The following is a 19,778-nucleotide window of genomic DNA, read 5'->3' as shown; positions in this document are numbered from 1 at the left end:
TTTAGAGCCATCCCATTTCTGCTCATGACCTATATGTGCTGATTGCTGACAGCTGTACTGCATTTCAGAAAGAATAGTGGAAGAGTTAGAAAAAGTGGCTGAATTTGTTGAGTTTACATTCACTCTGGGAATGAAATGGAAGCAGCATAAACTCTGAACTGAAGAGTAAAATGTTTTGAAAGCAGAAAAGTTATCAGCAGCTTAAGTATAAGCATAAGCATGTCTTATGGATACTTCTCTACTTGGTTTTAACAGGGAAGTAAAGGTGTGTTGCGCATGAAGTTCAGTTCTTACAAGTCTGCCACCTCTGTGTATTTTGCTGATCATTTTGGGCTATCTATGAGTTGTAATCGCTTGTTGGCAGGATCATAAATATCTGACAACTGGACATGAAAGAAATTGTAGTGAATTGGGTGCAGAGAGACTGGAAGGAACATAATTGAAAGGAGCTCAGTACTGGCTACTGTGCCCCTGCTGGAGCTTGTCTGAGGAGGGTGAGAGGAGTAGGCAGTGAGCACTTGGATAGGTAGACCTGAGGTGAAAATGTGCTATTCACGCCATCTCTGAAGTATGCCAAAGATGCACTGAGTGTATATCGACTGAAGTAAGAAGATGACTCTTGCTTAAGTCACAGTTACGCTGTTCCTGCGGCATAGAAGCCTGAGGCAGGGTCTGGCCAGGGTTTGAGAGACATAAAGGAAGGCAAAAAATTGCATGCTTGGGCTGCACGCCACAAAAAGCCATTACGTAAACTTAAGGCTGTGCATCTTTTAAGCACTTTGGTGGGAAGCCTTTAGTCTTCCCAGATACTTAATCCTCAGCCAAGGTAAGCCAAAGCAGGTTCACAAGTTTCACAGCCAAGGTAGAGAACCTACCCCATTATGCAGACTGGAGTAGGAAGCCAGGCATTTGGATGGCTTCCTGGCTGCTGTGGAGAGTAAAAAGACAACTTGTGTGTTGGTTGCAAAGCAAATCCTCTAGGGCGTTGACCAACAGCTGATAGTAAAGGTGACCTTGTCCAGGCTTCAGTATAAACTTTCCTGCCATAAATATTTTTCTGGTAATTTGTACATGCAAATAACCCTAAGCCACATCCAGACTACCCAGGCTGTTGTTGGTTTGGTTGGGGTTTTTTGTTTGGTGGTTTTTTGGCTTTTTTTTGTGTGATTTCATTTTTGGGGTTGTTTTTTTTTTTTTTTGTTACAACTCAGTTTTCTCATCTTCTGTAGTCTGGGTTTTTTCCCCCTTTGCCATCCAACTCCTTTTCACCCCTGCTCCTCCCATTCCTCTTGATAAACCAGCGTTGTCTAAACAGTTAATAATTAGGAAAAAAGTTACCTTTGACTTTGGGAACTCTTCACACATCAGAACTGATCAGCACCATTTAGGTTCTAATTGTTTCTGCTGTTCGTTTGTGCTGGGTTGCAGAGACCAAAGGGCTCTCCAGTGCCTGTGTTCTGTCTTGGACAATTAGTCAAGTGTCCCCTAATAATGTCTTCTATGTGCACTCTTAGCTGCTTCTCTTGCAAATGTCTGAGAAAGTTTCTTTGATCATCCAAAGCACAAGTTCCAAGTGGCTGAAAACTTTTTTTTTTTTGCCTTTGCAGTCTGGGAGCATTATAGCAGGGTGAAACATCAGTCTTTCCAAGGTAGAACTAGAAAGCCCATCTCATTTACAATGTCTGACAGGTTACGTTTACATGGCTCTTTTCAACCCCTTTCTAAACCCGTGCTACCAAATCAGTAGCAAGTGTAAATGAACGTAGCTTTTCCAACTTTGACAGACACCTAGCGAATGATAGGACCAAGCAGAGAGAGTCTGGGCTCCAGCCTCTGCTGTTGCTTCAGACTGCTCCTATTTTTGAGCACCTTTAACTTTGCCGTCTCTACTCATGCATGCCCATTCGTCCCAGCTAGTATTCAGTCATCATTTCCTATCATGTGTTTGCCTGGGGTTCTCTAACTATTCTGTCAGGACCTTCATCTTTCTTTTAAAACGTATTTTGGTACTGGCTTAAGACGACAGTGAATAGATTTTAAGGGTAACGTGATTTGCAGCCACACTTCTGTAAAATCTCTAGAGCGATTCCTACCAACCAGTCAAAAAGCATGTCCATTTTCTCACTTCAATAGTCACTTTAAATAGCATCAACTTCCATGGAACAATTTCAGTGGAAAGTTGGCCCCACACTAACTTGTGTGGGTGCCTTGTCTGTTTAGGGAAATGAGCATTTTCCCTCCACAAGATCCTGTGAGACCAGCATTCAGCAGTCAAATATGGGTAGAGCTTGAAATAAACAATTTGTCTTTGGTTGACCTGCCATGCAAGAGGTTGTCAGGGCAAAACTCGTATAGCACAAATTGTGTCCTTTTCAGCATCAAAAAATGTTCTGACCAACTGAAAGAGACCTTCATAAAAATGGCAGAATAATTCCCTGTAAACAAATAAGTTAGCCTAGATTTTTATGATTAAGAATGGATTCTCATTTCTGCAATATTTTATTAGTTTAAAATATTGTCTAAATAACTTGAAGAGCTGTTTTGTTCACTGACATTCGTATTGTCTATTCATGGGGATTTTTCCCCTTTATTTGGTATGGTTTCTATAAGGAAAATAGAGAAAATTAAAAGCTAATGGCTAGTAAAGGCCCTTGCCTTTTTTTTTTTTTTGCATATAGGCTGCTTTGTTCCTGTGAAGAGCAGCCATTTTTACATAGTCTTGTTGGCATCATATTTGCAAAACCATATTTGCAGAAACCCCCCCATATTTACAAATATAGTAAATACCCTATATATATATAGGGTATATATACCCTATATATATAATATATATATTACCCTATATAGTAAATACCCTATCTTGCAGTTCCTGACACAAACAGCCCCTGAATAGACCTGCCAGTTGCATACATGGGTCAGACTTCAGTCAACATTGAGCCCTTGGATAATACAACATCGTCTTTATCTGAAACTTTTCCACGCTGGTGCTATTTTATTACAGGAATTTCCCCCACAGCTTGGCCAGCTGAAGATGGTTAGTAATATCTGTGCTATTGCAATGCAAAGACTTCTTTAACTTTTAAATAGTAGAGACCCTGGAGGATTTAATGCGTTAATTTCACTAAACGTGATAGTTTACCTCTTCTTTGTTTATATCTTTTAATAACAGCATCTTTTCATTGTTGTAATTCTTGTGATAGAAATACTTTATGAAAAGCCTCGGGTGATTGCTTTGTGCCTCTTCTCTCCAGGTGCAAGGGGGTATATTTTAATGGGAAGTCTCAAGACAGTTTTTCTGGTGTATGTTTTTCTGCACTTGCAACACTTGATCTGGGCTGCATGCACTGCTGACTCACTTGAAGGCTTCAATAGCGATCTCTCATCAATCATTAAAAAACAAGATTACTGGGTCTAAAATTCAGAGTTGTTGGGTTTTTTTTTAACTTGGCAAAAACATTTATCCAGCAATCTCTGCTTTTTAGAGTGCCGCCTTGAAATAATGCGTTGTGAAGAATGCAGGGCAATTTCTAAAAAGTAGCTACTATAAAATATATTGAAACTATACCTCAGTTCAGGGTGCTGAATGAGCAGTGGAGATGAATACAATTAAAATAGGAAAAGAATGTCAGTATTTTAAGTGTGTAGCTGTTCAGTGGGTACAGGTGTGTATGTCTGTGTTCGAGCCTGTGTCTTTGTGCCTGTCGTCCCATGGGACTTTGTCACACACGAGTAATACCAGTCAGTGAAGCATGCAGTGCTGTGGTCACAGCTTGCCTCATCTCCTACCTCTTCCTTTCCTTCATCTCTCTCCATTTAGAATAGATCTGCATCTATCCCTCACGGACGACTGGAGGCTTGCCAGTGTGACGCCCATCTACAAGAAGGACCAGAAGGAGGATCTGGGGAACTTACAGGCCTGTCAGCCTGACCTCGGTGCCGGGGAAGATTATGGAGTGGTTCATCTTGAGGGCGCTCACAAGGCATGAGTGGGACAACCAGGGGATCAGGCCCAGCCAGCATGGATTCATGAGAGGCAGGTCCTGCTTGACCAACCTGATCTCCTTCTATGACCAGGTGACCCGCCTAGTGGACGAGGGAAAGGCTGTGGATGTGGTCTACCTGGACTTCAGTAAGGCCTTTGACACCATCTCCCACAGCATTCTCCTCGAGAAGCTGGCGGCTCACGGCTTAGACAGGTGGACTCTGCGCTGGGTCAAAAACTGGCTGGACGGCCGGTCCCAGAGAGTTGTGGTGAATGGAGTTCAATCTAGTTGGCAGCTGGTCACGAGCGGTGTTCCCCAGGGCTCAGTACTGGGGCCGGTCTTGTTCAATATCTTTATTGATGATCTGGATGAGGGGATCGAGTGCACCCTCAATAAGTTTGCAGACGACACCAAGTTGGGCGGGAGTGTCGATCTGCTCGAGGGTAGGAAGGCTCTGCAGAGGGACCTGGACAGGCTGGATCGATGGGCCGAGGCCAACTGTATGAGGTTCAACAAGGCCAAGTGCCGGGTCCTGCACTTCGGCCACAACAACCCCATGCAGCGCTACAGGCTTGGGGAAGAGTGGCTGGAAAGCTGCCCAGCAGAGAAGGACCTGGGGGTGCTGGTCGACAGCCGGCTGAACATGAGCTGGCAGTGTGCCCAGGCGGCCAAGAAGGCCCATGGCATCCTGGCCTGTATCAGAAATAGTGTGGCCAGCAGGAGTAGGGAAGTGATGGTGCCCCTGTACTCGGCACTGGTGAGGCCGCACAGGCTCAAATACTGTGTTCAGTTTTGGGCCCCTCACTACAAGAAGGACATTGAGGGGCTGGAGCGTGTCCAGAGAAGGGCAACGAAGCTGGTGAAGGGTCTGGAGAACGAGTCTTACGAGGAGCGGCTGAGGGAACTGGGGTTGTTTAGCCTGGAGAAAAGGAGGCTGAGGGGAGACCTCATCACTCTCTACAACTACCTGAAAGGAGGTTGTAGTGAGGTGGGTGTTGGTCTCTTCTCCCAAGTAACAAGTGATAGGACGAGAGGAAATGGCCTCAAGTTGTGCCGGGGGAGGTTTAGATTGGATGTGAGGAAAAATTTCTTGACTGAAAGAGTGGTGAAACATTGGAAGAGGCTGCCCAGGGAAGTGGTGGAGTCCCCATCCCTGGAAGTATTTAAAAGACGCGTAGATGAGGCGCTTAAGGACATGGTTTAGTGGGTGGTGGTGTTGGGTCGATGGTTGGACTCGATGATCTTAGAGGTCTTTTCCAACCTTAGTGAGTCTATGAATCTATGATTCTATGAAATATTTCAAAGGTGACTAAAATGCCTCAGCAGCCCCTCAGTTTTCTTACAGAAACTTTCTAGGTCTGAATCAATTGCTGCATAATAATAATTTCAACAAGTAACAGCTGCAGTCCAGGGATCAAAATTTGTATGGTGAACTCCAGCATACCTTCACAATACCTTTGGAGTGAGCAAATATTACTGTAATTGCTTTACAGAACAAGCTGAAATAGAGGTAGTTGAAGCAGTTTGCTTGGAGTTATCACAAAAGGAGCTTGTGGGCACGGGCAGAAATGTACCGCATCTCCCTTTTCTTAGACACGTATTGTAACTGCAGAGTTGCAAATTAAAGACATTCCCACCCGACCTGCTGGCCTGATACATGTGTGACTGAGATGTAAATCTAGTTCTCTCATTCTCCTGAACAAGCAAATGTTATAGAAGGTTAAACTTGGATGGAAAGTCTTGATTCTGGCTATTGAAGTCATTTGATGAAACTTAATCGATTTCAGCGGCAGGAAGTAAGTGGCCCCTTCACACTTAAAATGAGCCGAGTTAGCCTGGCAAGCGTCCCCTTGCCACGAGGATGTTGGCTTCTGGCTGGGGCTGTACCTCTGAGCCTGTTTCTGTCCAGCGCCAGCCTCTGCTAGCTATGAACTTGCCGGGCTTTCTCCTCACCATCTGGACCTCAGCTGTGCCTGTCCTAGCATCTTCCGCTTTGATCCGCTCAGTCCTTTCACTCTGTCTTTCTGCCTTTCCGTTTGTTTCCTCCCAGTTAACGTTCCCTCCTCCTAACCGCACATTCACACAGGAAAAGAAAATCGTAAAGCTGTTGTGATATTTGCGGTCAATGTATAGCTTTACGTTGCAGAAACTTCCAAAAGTGCCTCTTACCGTCTCTTTTTTCTTCTCTATAATAAGTAGCTGGTGGGACCTACTGCAGTGGTCGTAATAGATAATATCTTCTATTAACCGTTGTTTCAAAGCAAAAGATTACATTGTTAACCTACGAAAAGTAACATTGAGGTTGCCTCAATCTTTTCCAGTTATATCACTAAAGTGATTTTTAATGAATTGGTATATTCCAAATAATTTGGAGTAGTTGGAGAAACTACATTTATTTGAAAATGGTGAAGACTCTTTCTCTGGTGCATTCTCTGAAAAAAAGAGTTTTTAAACATCAACTTAAATTACTGTGTGATGCACATAACCTTGGATGTAAGTTGAAATCAACAAGACTAAAATTCAAATTTAAGAAGTGCTTCATCAGCATCTAAAAATGCACGGTACTTTGTTTACAGCCCGGAGTCCGTCCTTCAAGAAATGCATCTTCTTCTGTAAGTGGGCTTCAATTTCAGTCTTTCACTGACTGGAAAAAAAAAATGTATAAAAGCGTATGATTGCCTTTACCTCCGAGTATTTGTAAACAGAGACTCGGGATGCGGAACTGTAGACTGGAAGAATGCTACGTGTTTGCAAGGGTCTGCTTAATGTTTAGTTATGTGAAAGCATTTGTTTTTTATCTTTTGGGTCCATTCCAAATTCTTATTTTCTCTTCTACTCCGTCTGTATGTGTAACACATAACATTACAACCTGAAGTTTAGCTGCTTTGTTTCTTTTTACTTCATAACCTTTTATAGGGCTTTGCAAATTAAATTTGGTAATTGAAACAGACAAGTTTCTTTAACACAAATTATAGCCTATCTTAGAATGCATGATCTGTTTCATAGCCATTACTGTGACTAAGTGGGTTGTGTGGCAGGAGACTGAAGACTCTAGCTTAATAAATCATTGCCCGCTTGGTCAGTTTTAGGCATGAAAGAACAAAAGCATAATATAATTTCTGGTTCAAGTAAAGGATTATCAAGAAAGATTTGTGAGTTGTGTGCAACCCCCTAACCTTCTGGGAAAGAAGGCTTTCTAGGACTCACTTATCTTCCCATGAATAAATAAAACAGTCTTGCCAATTAAAAATCCTTTATTGATAACCTGCAGATTTATTTTGTGCCATAGCTAGAATGTGGGTATCACAAGACAAAGTTTAATTCAATTGTGTAGATCTCCCAGTGGGAGGCAAGCAATGTGTAAAAGAGCCCTTGCTTGCTTTGAGAATGTGAGGTATTGGAAACTGCACACAACTTGCCGATCCGGCTAACCCTGCGATAAACCGCGAAACCATGTTAGTGAGAAAACAAACGAACAACTTACACAAATTATAATAGAAGTCCAGCTTAGTGATTTAGGGTTTCAAAAATACAAAAGATATACACAGCATCAAATGGGAGTCTCTTTTGACATTAAATTAGGATCTTGAATGCATGCAGATGAATGAGGATGGTTTAAACGTAGATGAATGAAGTTTAACTTATTTAAATGGCACTCTCTGTCTCCACTTCTAATTGTACCATATGGCATCACCTAATCAGAGCCAAGTGCAGATGCCAGTTACATCACAGTATGATATATTATAAAGCAATCAAATTTGAAGTGAAGATTTATGATGGAGCTCTTCTTTGTTAAAATCAAGCAAACAAAAAAGCCATCTGATCTATTACGGTCACTGAATACGCCTCTGTTTTAAAGCTCCTGTTCCAAAGACTTGTCCCTCGGTGTGCGTCCTGCATCCCTAGGAAGTCTCAGAAGGGGTTAAGAGCTGAGGGAAGGATGCTGCGACCAAAATACTTTGCTCAGGAAGGACAAAGTGGCGAGATCCTGAAGTGAGCTGAGGGGTTGCTCCATGCTGGTGTGCAGCTGATGGAGCTGGAGTACCCATTACCCTATTGCTTCTGCTAAGTGCATTTAGGAACCCCATTTTCAGATTATCATCAATTTTCTTGCCTCTCCCCATGCACCCATTGCTGCATGTTAAGGAGGTGGAAAAGACCATTCTACTCCTTTAATTTTTACCCCTGTGTAACCCATGCAAGAGAGTTTTGTTAGCGTTGCGGGCACTAGGCTTGACCACGTGTGACTGTGAATATCTTTAAGGAGATACTCAATCCTAAAGACCCAAAAAGGGATGGAGAGTCCTTTGCGTACTTTCATTTTCATCTGGGTAGTAGTATATGGTTCTAGGAAACTTAGACAAACTTGAAAATTAAATTAGGTGCCAGTAAGCTTCCTTAGCCTGCCTGTGTGCACATCATCATTAAAAATTAATAACTCGATCAATAAGGCAGTGGGTTTTTTCCTACATTGTTGTCTTATTATTTACATTCAGAATTCACAGCTGTATTTCAGCCAGTCACAGTAACTCCTTGGAAGCTGCAAAACTGTCATTTCTTTCCCTGCTTTGTTACAGGACAGGTGGTGAAATTCACGTTGTTTTTATTTTGCTTTTTTATGGAGTAAAAATCCCCGCAGTTCTCTGTTTATTTCCTTTTTAATATCTCCAAATGGTTACTGAAACCTTTAGGAATACCAGGAATAATGGCAAAGCATTTGTAGTTGTTCCTGTGGTCAGAGGGGAAGGCATTAAAGTTGATGTTCATTTGCTTGAGTTTGTCTAAAACTCAAAATAGCACGGTAACAGTCTTAGTTTAAGAAATAGCTACTTGGAAAAATTTTTTTCCAGTAAGTTTGAGTGACCTATTCAGCGTATTTAAGAATTGCTCTTTAGAAAAGCTAATCTGATATTATTTGAAACAATTTATCATCCAATACCAGAGCAAAAAACAGGGGCTAAACAATATCCCGTTGGAACACCAGGAGGACATCAGCATCTATCTGCAAACAGAAGGATTCAAACAGTAATTTCTGCCATTGCCAGTTAGGGAAGTTTTAAAATAACAGTCACCAGGAATAATCTGCAGGTGAAGAAATGGCAACACATGTGCATTCTGACTGTCATTTGACCTGTGTGCAAGCATGTAAATCTCCCATTATTCCCAAACTGAATAATCCTTGGATAAAACCAAAGCCATCAAGCGGAAATAATAGTCAGAACTATGTAGCACTGACAGTACGCAGAGCTCACTCTTCTTCTCTGGCTTTTGTTGCACGGCTTGCTGAGCGAGGGGTGAAATAAAACAGTTGCACGAGAGTGTGTGAATCTTCAAGTACAACAGAATGATCTGTCCAGACTAAAAATACAGGGAAAGATGAAATAGAAGGAAGATTAGGGTTGATGTACAGGGCCTGAGCCAATGCAGCGACAACGCTTTTCTCCCGCTGAAGAGAAGCGTATGGGTTTGATCAGATGGGTCAAGCTCTGAACTGAAGGATTCCTAGTTCCTCCTCACGTCTGCCTTTGGAGACCAGGATATTCACAAAGCTATTTTGTTACAAAAGTAAAGAAGCACCCTGGCAAACTCATGCCATACGTGACAAGAAGCAGATCCTCCCGAGTGGAACAGAGCATACAGTTTCCTTTCAGATTTACCCTAAAAGAATTTTCATTGTTCCTAATAATTTAATCCAGGTTCCCTCCTCTCTCTGCATGTTATTTACCAAGAAGTTCAATGTATAAACTCATTTGTCTACTTTTTTTGCTGTTAAAAAGTTTCAGGGAAATGATTGGAGAAAGTTAAGCATAATTATTGTTCAGATTTTGGTCTGCCTCCTGAGACTGCCCTCTTTGGGCAAATTGTGATGATTTTTCTGATACCTGGAAGAGTGTCTTTTGAGGAGAGAGTCTGCTGTTCCGCTTTTGTTCCCTGGCTTCTCCAGGCTCCTTATAGAGTCAATGGAGAGAGAGAGAGAGAGAGAGGTTTTTCCAGAGGGGAAACTAAAAGCATCTAAATGATCCTCCTCTTTTAAATCGCCCTCTCCAGAGACTGGTCTCTTCCCTTGATTATAGGTGGCATGTAAAACTTGTGTTGAAACAACCAGTGCCGTTTCCCCCAGAGAAATTTTTGGATATCCAATGCAATTTTGGGTTTGCTCTCTTATAAGTTGATTTAGCTGCGTCTTTCCAGCTCTAGCTGGGGATCTCTCTGGGAATGAGTGTAAGTAGTCCAAAAAAACTCCAGGGACCTCTGTCGGGTGGGGTTCACAGTCAGAAATCTTTTATTGGGCAGTAAGGTCATGAGCCTTTGAAGAAGCCCCCATGCCCTATTGCAGTGAGGAACCCCTGGAACAGCTGTATCTCATGAGAAGCCAATGATCCACAGTTGCAGTGGTGTTTCGGTTTGTGTTTCTGTGGGGCTGCTTATGGATGAAAGGAGGCCTGCTGCCTGAAGGGAGGTCCTGGTGAAAGGACATTTGCATCACAGCTGAGCTGTACCTAATAGTCCTGCTGAAGGCGCTAGCTCACCAAGAGTAAAAGCTTCAAGATGTGTCCTTAAGTAAGTGGAAGGCATTATTAGTTTTGTTATTTTTAACAAGGGAGCTGCCGGATTCATGTTAGCAGGTTCTGGTTAAATTGCTCAGACCTGATTTTCGAGGCAACTGGAGCAGATGTCCGAGTGTCACTGCAATCGTGCTGCCTCCCAAACCATAACCATTGCACAGTAGGCAGAACTGTGGTTTGTGGTTATCTCGGCAGACTCCTGGGCTTGCAGCTGGAGGGGGTTCAAGCAACTTGTGGCTGTGCGGGCCCCTGGCTTCCTATGCAGACTCCCATGGAAGATGCGTTTCAGCCGCCTGAGTGCTGTGCCTGCTGTATCCGGTTAGAAAAACAAAGTCCCGGTGCCTGCAAAACCTGTATAATGAGCATTGTTCTGACTGACTGACTTCTCCCTTCCAGTTGATTTCAAGCATCTCTGGTAAAGTCGTTTTCCTCTCATCACCCTGATGCTGTCACTTACACCCACACCCTAATTGGAGCACCTTCCCATCATCTACCACATCACCCTTATCACCAGAGTGATCCTCCATCTCGGCTCTCAACTCTTTCCAGCCAGCCCGTTCCCCATGCACCACTCTGTCTGCTCCCTCTAAATCTCCTGTCTGCATGCACAGCTTAAAAATTTTTGCTCTTCTGTCACCAAAATTGAAGCAACCTCTTATAATATTTTAAGGTACGGGCAACAAATTCTGAAAGAGAAGGGGATATTCAGACTTCCATAACAAAGAAGATTCAAGATATAATCTGTATATTTGGGGAAGATCCATGAGTTTTGGGTTAGTCTGGGAAGTTTCACTGACAATAATGAATGTTTCAGTGGAATCTCATTGCTAAGCATCTCATCTCACTTAAAATTCAAATTTTCTCCTATGCATATACTTGCTATTTTTCTGCTATCTACAACCACCAGGTATTGAAATCAATAATGTTTGGTTTTGTAGAGGACAATTTGTTTCCAAATTTAAAGTGGCATTTTAAAATTCATTGATACAAACTTTATTAGACAAAGAGAACAAGACAATGACACTTAAAGTACTTTTCCTCCTGATAGATCAACAGCGGATTTGTTTTTTCTTGACAGATAATATTCTGAATACCTCCCATTTCACCTATTTCTCTTCCAGGTGATTTTAGTTTCAACATTCCTTTCTCCACATATCTGTTGTGGTTTAACCTCAGCCAGCAACTAAACCCCACGCAGCCGCTCACTCGCTTACCCCCCCCCAGTGGGATGGGGGAGAGAATCGGAAGGGTAAAAGTGAGACAACTCATGGGTTGGGATAAAGACAGTTTAATAGGGAAAGCAAAAGCCACGCACGCAAGCAAAGCAAAACAAGGCATTCATTCACTGCTTCCCATGGGCAGGCAGGTGTTCAGCCATCTCCAGGAAAGCAGGGCTCCATCACGCGTAACGGTGACTTGGGAAGACAAACGCCATCACTCCGAACATCCCCCCCTTCCTTCTTCTTCCCCCAGCTTTATATGCTGAGCATGACGCCATACAGTGTGGAATATCCCTTGGGTCAGTTGGGGTCAGCTGTCCCGGCTGTGTCCCCTCCCAACTTCTTGTGCCCCCCCAGCCTGCTCGCTGGTGGGGTGGGGTGAGAGGCAGAAAAGGCCTTGACCCTGTGTCAGCACTGCTCAGCAGTAACGAAACCATCCCTGTGTTATCAGCGCTGTTTCCAGCCCAAACCCAAGCCACAGCCCCATACTAGCTACGGGGAAGAAAATTAACTCCATTCCAGCCAAAACCAGCACAGTATCGCACAACTAGAACATTTAAATTAACTGTGGCATGGTCGTCGATTGAACAGAAAATGTGATGAGGTCCGTGTCTCTGCACTACCATAAATTGTTTGTGAACTCTTTGCAAGACTTGTTACAAATTTGTTGAGGAAAGTTTCCCCACTATTTGATCTGGTTTTGGTCAGCATCTGAGTCATGGATATAAGTACATTTTGTTTTCTTTAAACAGATGTTTTATCTGTCACATGTAATGCTGATCAGATTAGGTAATTCCAGGTGATCTTGTCAGTTTGTTCTATGTAAGTCTTTACAGGACAGGCAACCCTCACTGAGGCAGTGCAGGAAATTAATTTGTCTTCTGTTCATTGTCATGCTTGGCTGTTACAGAAAATCATTTCTCACAATACCATATGTGCTAGAAGCATTTTTCTGCTCTATGCTATATCACATTTATTTTATGTTGACTGATGCTTGGGTTTCACGTTTTAGATCAAGAGGAGCAACTCCATAACACGTTCTGAAGGTGTTTATCAAATCCACAGCTCTTGCCACACTACGTCCCAGAGAAATAAAAATAAACGTTGTTGGTGTGCAGTCTGAGACCAGGCATTACCATTTGATACAGGTATTGCAACAGTGGTTTGTTCATTTTAGGAGGAAAAGGAGGTCTGTAAAGTGTGAAACAAGTTGGTCCTCTCTGTTTATTACGTGGGATGAACCAAAGTCTTTAGAGAGCATGTTAGGAAGAGAGAGATCGCCTGCAGTTTGCATTGACTTGAATTGCACATAGACTAGATATTTAAGGGCAGGACTTGACATGCTACCTATGGAAATGACAGGAAGATTATCTTTAAGTGTTAGCTTTCACAGTGCATCACAAGCAAATTTTTAAGTCCTAGAAAGCAGCATTCAGCCAGCTCAGGTTCCTGCACAGGCATTAATCTCATTGGGTGACCATTCTGTGAACGGAGACTCTTACTGATCAGGTGGTCTAATGGTAGAGTTGCAGAACCAGGCCCTAAGGAGAGAAATGTTTTCAGCTGATGCTTCAAATGGTCGTCCCTATACCGTGTGTCACTTTGTCATCGGGGCATTTCAGCACCTTCAAATCACATGTTAAAAAAAACCCCAACAAAACCACACTTGGTTCCTGAGAACTGCTCAGGGCACAGGTAGGGTATGGGTAATAGCCAGGGTTGCTACTTGAATTTTGCTATTGCAACAGCAATTAAGGATAATTAAGGGGGGGGGGGGGGGATATCTTAGTCTCAGTATGGTTTCTGTTCTTGATTTTTAATATTTGCACTGGATGAGCTACGTGCCTTTGAAGAGGAGCTTGTTTTGCTTTGGCATAGTGCTCTGATGGTGCCTGAGCAGGACATACCTGCCCCTGGTGGGATGGAGGAGAGAATCGGAAGGGTAAAAGTGAGACAACTCATGGGTTGGGATAAAGACAGTTTAATAGGGAAAGCAAAAGCCGCGCACACAAGCAAAGCAAAACAAGGAATTCATTCACTGCTTCCCATCGTCAGGCAGGTGTTCAGCCATCTCCAGGAAAGCAGGGCTCCATCACACGTCACGGTGACTTAGGAAGACAAACGCCATCACTCCGAACATCCCCCCCTTCCTTCTTCTTCCCCCAGCTTTATATGCTGAGCATGACGTCCCATGGTATGGAATATCCCTTTGGTGAGTTGGGGTCAGCTGTCCCGGCTGTGTCCCCTCCCAACTTCTTATGCCCCCCCAGCCTGCTCGCTGGTGGGGTGGGGTGAGAGGCAGAAAAGGCCTTGACCCTGTGTCAGCACTGCTCAGCAGTAACGAAACTATCCTTGTGTTATCAGCGCTGTTTCCAGCCCAAACCCAAACCACAGCCCCATACTAGCTACGGGGAAGAAAATTAACTCCATCCCAGCCAAAACCACCACACCGTGCCACTCTGTCTAGTGCTACATCTGCTTTCCACAAGCTTTTGTACCCATACGCTCCTTTCTGTCCCTTGTGCCCCTCTGCACCATTTAGAACTGCCCTTGTCCACCACCTCTGTGAGGTGCCACGGGAGTAGTTGATTTCAACTTTTTGTTAGTGCTGCCGTCAAGTTACGTGCACTTCTCAATAGCTCTTGTCATGATGGATGTAAAGGAAACCTTCTTTGGTTTTTGAGGTTGCCAGACCTTTCCAGGTTGCTGGAGGGATTTCCCCGCCCCGCCCCTTTCTTGCTAGAGAGGTTGGGAGGGAGTTTCTGCTGTGTACAGAGATCTAAACTCCCTGCAGGAATTAAGTCCTTCAAATTCTAGCAGTCGTCGGGTGGTGATAGAGATGGATGGGTTTTGATGATTTTGCAGTCCTTGTTTAGGGCAACAGCTTGCCCTTTTTCCCTTCTCATGGGTGTAGTTACGCTGTAGGTCTCGCTGCTGTGAGATGTTGTGGCTCCCTCTGGACTGGCTGCCCCTATATGGCCGCAAGAGAAACTCTCAGAAGAATGGCCTGCAAAGGTGTGCGAGGCAAAGTGGTCCTCTGGCTTAAGAAATCCTTTGAAACTCAATGTGCTGTAGGTTGAGAGAGTCTACCGTGGCTTACAGTTTTTTATATGTGTCTGCTCACGTGCGCGCGCCTGCGCTTGTCTTGTGATTACGCTCTTCCCGAGGCATACGCTCTTCTCCCTTGTCAGAGAACTGCCTAAGCAGTGAAGTCAGGCCACGGTCTGACTCAGCACAGCCGTCCTCCTGTCCCTGTGCGTTACAGCAATGGACTGTGGACAGATCACGCTCCGAGCATTCCTCGGAGAAGGAACAAAGAAGAAAGCTGATCAAGTTCTGTGATAAAACCTATCAAGGCCTGGTGTTTTAACAGATCTTTTGCTGCGTTTTTTTACTTGCTCAAGTGTCCTGTCAGCCTGCGAGCTTGCAGAGGTGATCTGGGTATTCTTGAGTGGCTCAGGAAACCATATTTTTTGTTCCTTTCCCCAGACATGACCCATTTCTGTCTAGGATGATCACTCCATTCTGCATCAGAGCATAGGCTTTTGGCTGCTGAGGTATATGTCAAACAGGACTGATTGCTTAAAGCCAAGAATAAATCCAAGAATTTATACATACATAAGGAGCCTCTCTGCCCGGTCTGCTCAGCCCTAGCAATTTGATTACTTTTTCAAGCCTTTCTTTGCAAGAAGGAAGATCAGTTTTTCTTCTCCCCTCTTCCTTCAAAAATAATATTCTTTACAGCACGAAAAGCTGTCATGTAAAACAAAGGGCCCAGGTGCATGCCATCAATGCTGGGTAGACTTATGCCAAGGAGAAGAAGACATTAAGACCTGTTGCAGACAGAAGGGCCGAGCTTTTTTATTTTCTTTTTTCTTGTTTTTTAGAGAAAGGATTCTAACAATTTATTTTACAAGACCTGAACTCACCATCCCTGCTGGCAAACACGAGTTTTATTGCCCAGCGTGGGAGCATGGGTATCATGTTAGCAAACTGACCATGGCACATCTCTAGTAAAATAGCAAATGGTATGGATTACAGGAGACCTTGTGACTGGGTATTGCTTAGCAACAACGTATGTTTAGGTCACACGCTTGGTGACATAATTCATGCTAGGTCACAAACTTGGCGATATAATTTATGCTGGGGATGAATAGGTGGTATCTGACTACATAACACGCATAATGTTCAAAACAACTAACCCTTTCACTGCCTTCTGGCAACACCGTTATCTTTCTGCGTTCCTTTCTTTATAAAGCAGTATTAAGGATGAGAAATTTAACTTTTTAAGAATTTGGAGAATGGTGAAGTTCATTCTTCTACAAAAATTTGTTCAGATGGAATTTCTGTTCTCTGTTGTCTGGCTAAAAATACATAGAATATGCCATAGTGAAGAGTCAATGTTGTTGTCGAAATCTTGATTTCCCCCCCTCCCCAATTATTTTTCCTTTTTGTACATGTTTTAATGTTGTGTTTTTACATTACGATATATTAACTTGAATATTTTGATGTTATAGAAGGAAAGTTAGAACTTAGTGTGGTTAATTGGGTTTTAAAGATCACATCTCAAAAAGCTGGCTTTCCTGCTGCTAGCATTTTGGGTCCCTTTTCAAATTAATAGGTCAGGCCTACCCTTATGTCACAATGATCGTACCTTTGCAATAGAAAGGCGTGTTTGTGGCAGGTGTTTTCACATGGTACTTTTTTCTGTAGTCTGAAAATTGATTTTCTGAATGTGTTAGTTCTTCAACTTTAAATAAGCGTGTACTATGTTACTTTACATTATGTAGAAGTCCTAAGGGAGTTAACAAAGAATTTGCTCCGTGCTTTGTTGAAGATTACTGTAAGGATATAATCGCATCCCAAGAACCGAGCATTGTGTATGTCTGCAGTAACTTCTGGAAGAGCATATTGCCTAAATGCTGTTTGAGTCTGCTTTTGCCCTAGGATGGACACGTGTGTGGTTTGTTCTTAAGAGACCAAACAAGTAAAACAAAATACACCCAACCTCAGCACCAATTTGTGTTAGTTCTTTCAAAGCCTTGAGGTATTCTTCTTGCTCTTGGCAGAGAAATAACAATACATTTTTTAAAACAAAATTGCAACTTTTCCTTCCTAATTAAGAAAAGTGTGAGGTTATGGGGTCTATTATCTCTTTTAATATACGTGATCTAAATATTTAGGAAACGTGATGGGCATCTTTGGCGTCCTCTGTTTTGGAGTATTCTGTAAAGCTGAGGTACTTCAGTGTGATGTTTATGACTTTCTCATGCAGTGATTTCACTGAAAGTCCTAATAGGTCTTTCAGGACAGACAACAAAGTTGTGCATTGTGGTATGGCAGGGATTAGTTGGAATTTGAATACTCTTCCTTTCCCCTCCCCTCCACCTCTCTGCTAGGCAACTGTTGAAGAGTGGTTTTAATTTGCTAAAATTTTATTATTAAGCACAGTTTTCATAGCTGGTCACAGGGCGCTGCCCTCACTCACAAAACTGCACAGCCGTGGTTCTGAAGTGGGAAACCGACTGTTTCTTTACTTCACACAAATCAAAAAACAGCATTAAGAGAGGTTTCACTCAGGCCGAGCTTTGTAAAGGGATTCTGATTTAAATCAGAAGGAGGAAATCGTAAACCCAATATTAGCATCTGAGTATCATGTAAAGCTATAAAAGTCACAATTTATACCTGAAATTTGTAGCTTCGTTTGGAATTTGTAACTTTATCAGCTAAAATATTTCTGATTATATATAGTGCATGAAGTGTTGACTAAACGAGCAGCTCACATTGGTATACATGTGAGCGAGCACTGTGAAAATAAAAACTCTGAGACCTGCTCACTGCGTCCGGGAAGCAGGGCCAAACTCCAGCATGTTTTGACTCGGACAAAAGTGTCGATGTCCTTAGTAGGTCTAATTAACGCTTTTGATCTATGACGAAACAGGCTTAAAGTATCTTGCTTATGAAAAGAAACAGCGTGTGTGTGAGTTTGTGCGCGAGAAGCATCCGGAGTTGGGCTTATCTGCAACTGTTGAAAGAGCAGTATCTTGCTGCTCTTATATTGTCCATCATTTCAGGATCTTAATGTCTCCTCAAGCGGTCTTGTCACAGCCATCCTATGACTCCACTGAGCAAATAAAGACATAAAGAAGGGAGGTAATTTGTTCAGTGTCCTATAGGAAATGTGCTGGAGTTGGAACCCGGCTCCCCCAAGCCCTGCTCCTTTGTCCTGATCAAAAGATTGCTCTACCTCTCCACAGGTGTCCAATGCATGTTTCGGCTGTCCCTCTCTTCTGTGGGGTACCCTTTGTTTCAGATCTAAATTTAACTTCATTTCACACACAGCTTGGCTTTTCGTGCTGCTGTTATCATAAATTACAAATCCGAAAGGCTGATTCACCCAGCGGTAAAAACGGTTATCGTTACAGCCTGGGAACACGATACTGTTTCAGAAACTGAGACTTGGTTTCTTTTAGTTCGGGAGAGCCTTAAACCTTTTCCTCGTGATAAATCCCAGCACCTTATGGCCTGAACGGCTTTGTGTAACTGCTGAAATGAATGACTACTACCAAGCTGGATTGCTATCTAGAGGTTATGGAGTTGGGGTCATCTGAAATGTAATATGCAGATGGATCCCAAGATTTTGTCTCATTAGCATGGCTTTTTAATTTTTTTTTTTTTTTTTATTTTAGGGTAAGGAAAGTGAATTCTTTAGCGGCAAGAAGAAAAACCCACTCCCGTCAATCTGTGTAGGATCCTGTTCGTTGCCTAGATGCAACCTGAACAAATAAACAGTTGAACTTATTTTCTACTTGCCTGCAAAAGAGTCTCTGCATCCTCCAAAGGGTTTGTGCCTGCGCAGCACAACAGAAATCCCTTCCCCCAGTGAGACAGAAACCACTCATGGAATGGATTCAGCGGAGCAGAGCACCCATTTATAGCACCCTCTGCAGTTCACACCCATCGCGTGGCTGCAGGGGCCGTGTGGCAGCTCTCAGCTGTGCTGTTCCTTCCTGTTGGCATGCAAACTGCACCTAATTCTGAAATGTGGGTCGTTCGAGGGCCATTAGCCTGTTGACCTCCAAATCTCATCTGTGAGAGCTTGTTCTTAGGGGGAGTAAATAACATCAGGTTCTCCTCCTTTCCATCAAGGGCAATCCTATAGCCTTTTGCACAGAACTCTCTAGAGCTCCACAGGTTTACTAGCACAGTCTTGTCCTTATCAATAAACGTTTTGGGGAGGAGTTAGGAGGGGAAGGTTTTCCCATCACATGGACTTGTTTGTCTTGCTAATGGAAGAATATTGGTGCTGTCTGTTCAGTAGGTCTGCATGAAGATGTTGGAACAGACGTCCTGAGCACTTGGACCGAATTTAGCATGAAGACATGACTTCAGTGCCGTTGGCTGCTTTACCGTTGCATCAAGTTGTTTGGTAAGTCTCTGTTTATCTCTGTTTCCTAGTTTGTGCTGATTCCTTTACTGGATCTTACTTTACTGTCTTTCATCACAGGAAACTGTGTGCGTGCATTTTTAAAAATAACTAAAATAAAATGTTGTATCTCTAAAAGGTACATACTTTTATTGCTACGTGTAGACGGTCAGGGTGTAGGTGTCATCCCTGACACGGAACACCAGCCTAGGTCTTTCCAAATAATTCAGTGTTTGGATTGTTGGGGGTGGCGGGGAGGGCTGTGTGTTTTTAAGTAAAACAAACCGTTAAATTGGGAAGCTGACAGAAAACATGATACCGGAGACTGGTACCTAGGCATATCAGCCTCTTGGCTGATGGCTGTATGTCCCTCATTTGGAGACCTTTTCTCTAGACGTCTTTCATAACATGATAGTGGCAACACACACGGATTCAAATTAATCTTTTCCAGAACACCTTCTTGAAAAATCAGTTAACCTGTGGAAAGGGAGCCAGCCAGAGACAGCTCTGAAACTATGCATTTGATCTGAATACCTACCTAATGCAAAGGTCAGACACAGACTGCATCTGGCTGCCATCTTTT

The 19,778-nt window shown here is 43.1% G+C and overlaps 1 long non-coding RNA gene across 1 annotated transcript in view; it reads left to right on the top strand.

Annotated features, from left to right (window-relative positions):
* The window catches only part of LOC143160601 (uncharacterized), a 131,737-nt gene that overhangs the window by 100,021 nt on the left and 11,938 nt on the right, over nucleotides 1-19,778 (top strand). The window contains exon 2 of the long non-coding RNA XR_012995414.1: nucleotides 19,088-19,198. This is a non-coding gene — a long non-coding RNA (uncharacterized LOC143160601). The remainder of the gene's footprint in view (nucleotides 1-19,087; nucleotides 19,199-19,778) is intronic.

Source organism: Aptenodytes patagonicus, chromosome 5 (genome assembly GCF_965638725.1).
Source record: "Aptenodytes patagonicus chromosome 5, bAptPat1.pri.cur, whole genome shotgun sequence".
In the NCBI taxonomy this organism is placed as follows: Eukaryota; Metazoa; Chordata; class Aves; order Sphenisciformes; family Spheniscidae; genus Aptenodytes; species Aptenodytes patagonicus.
Note: the sequence above shows the minus strand (reverse complement) of the source record. Positions and strands in the feature narration are given on the sequence as shown.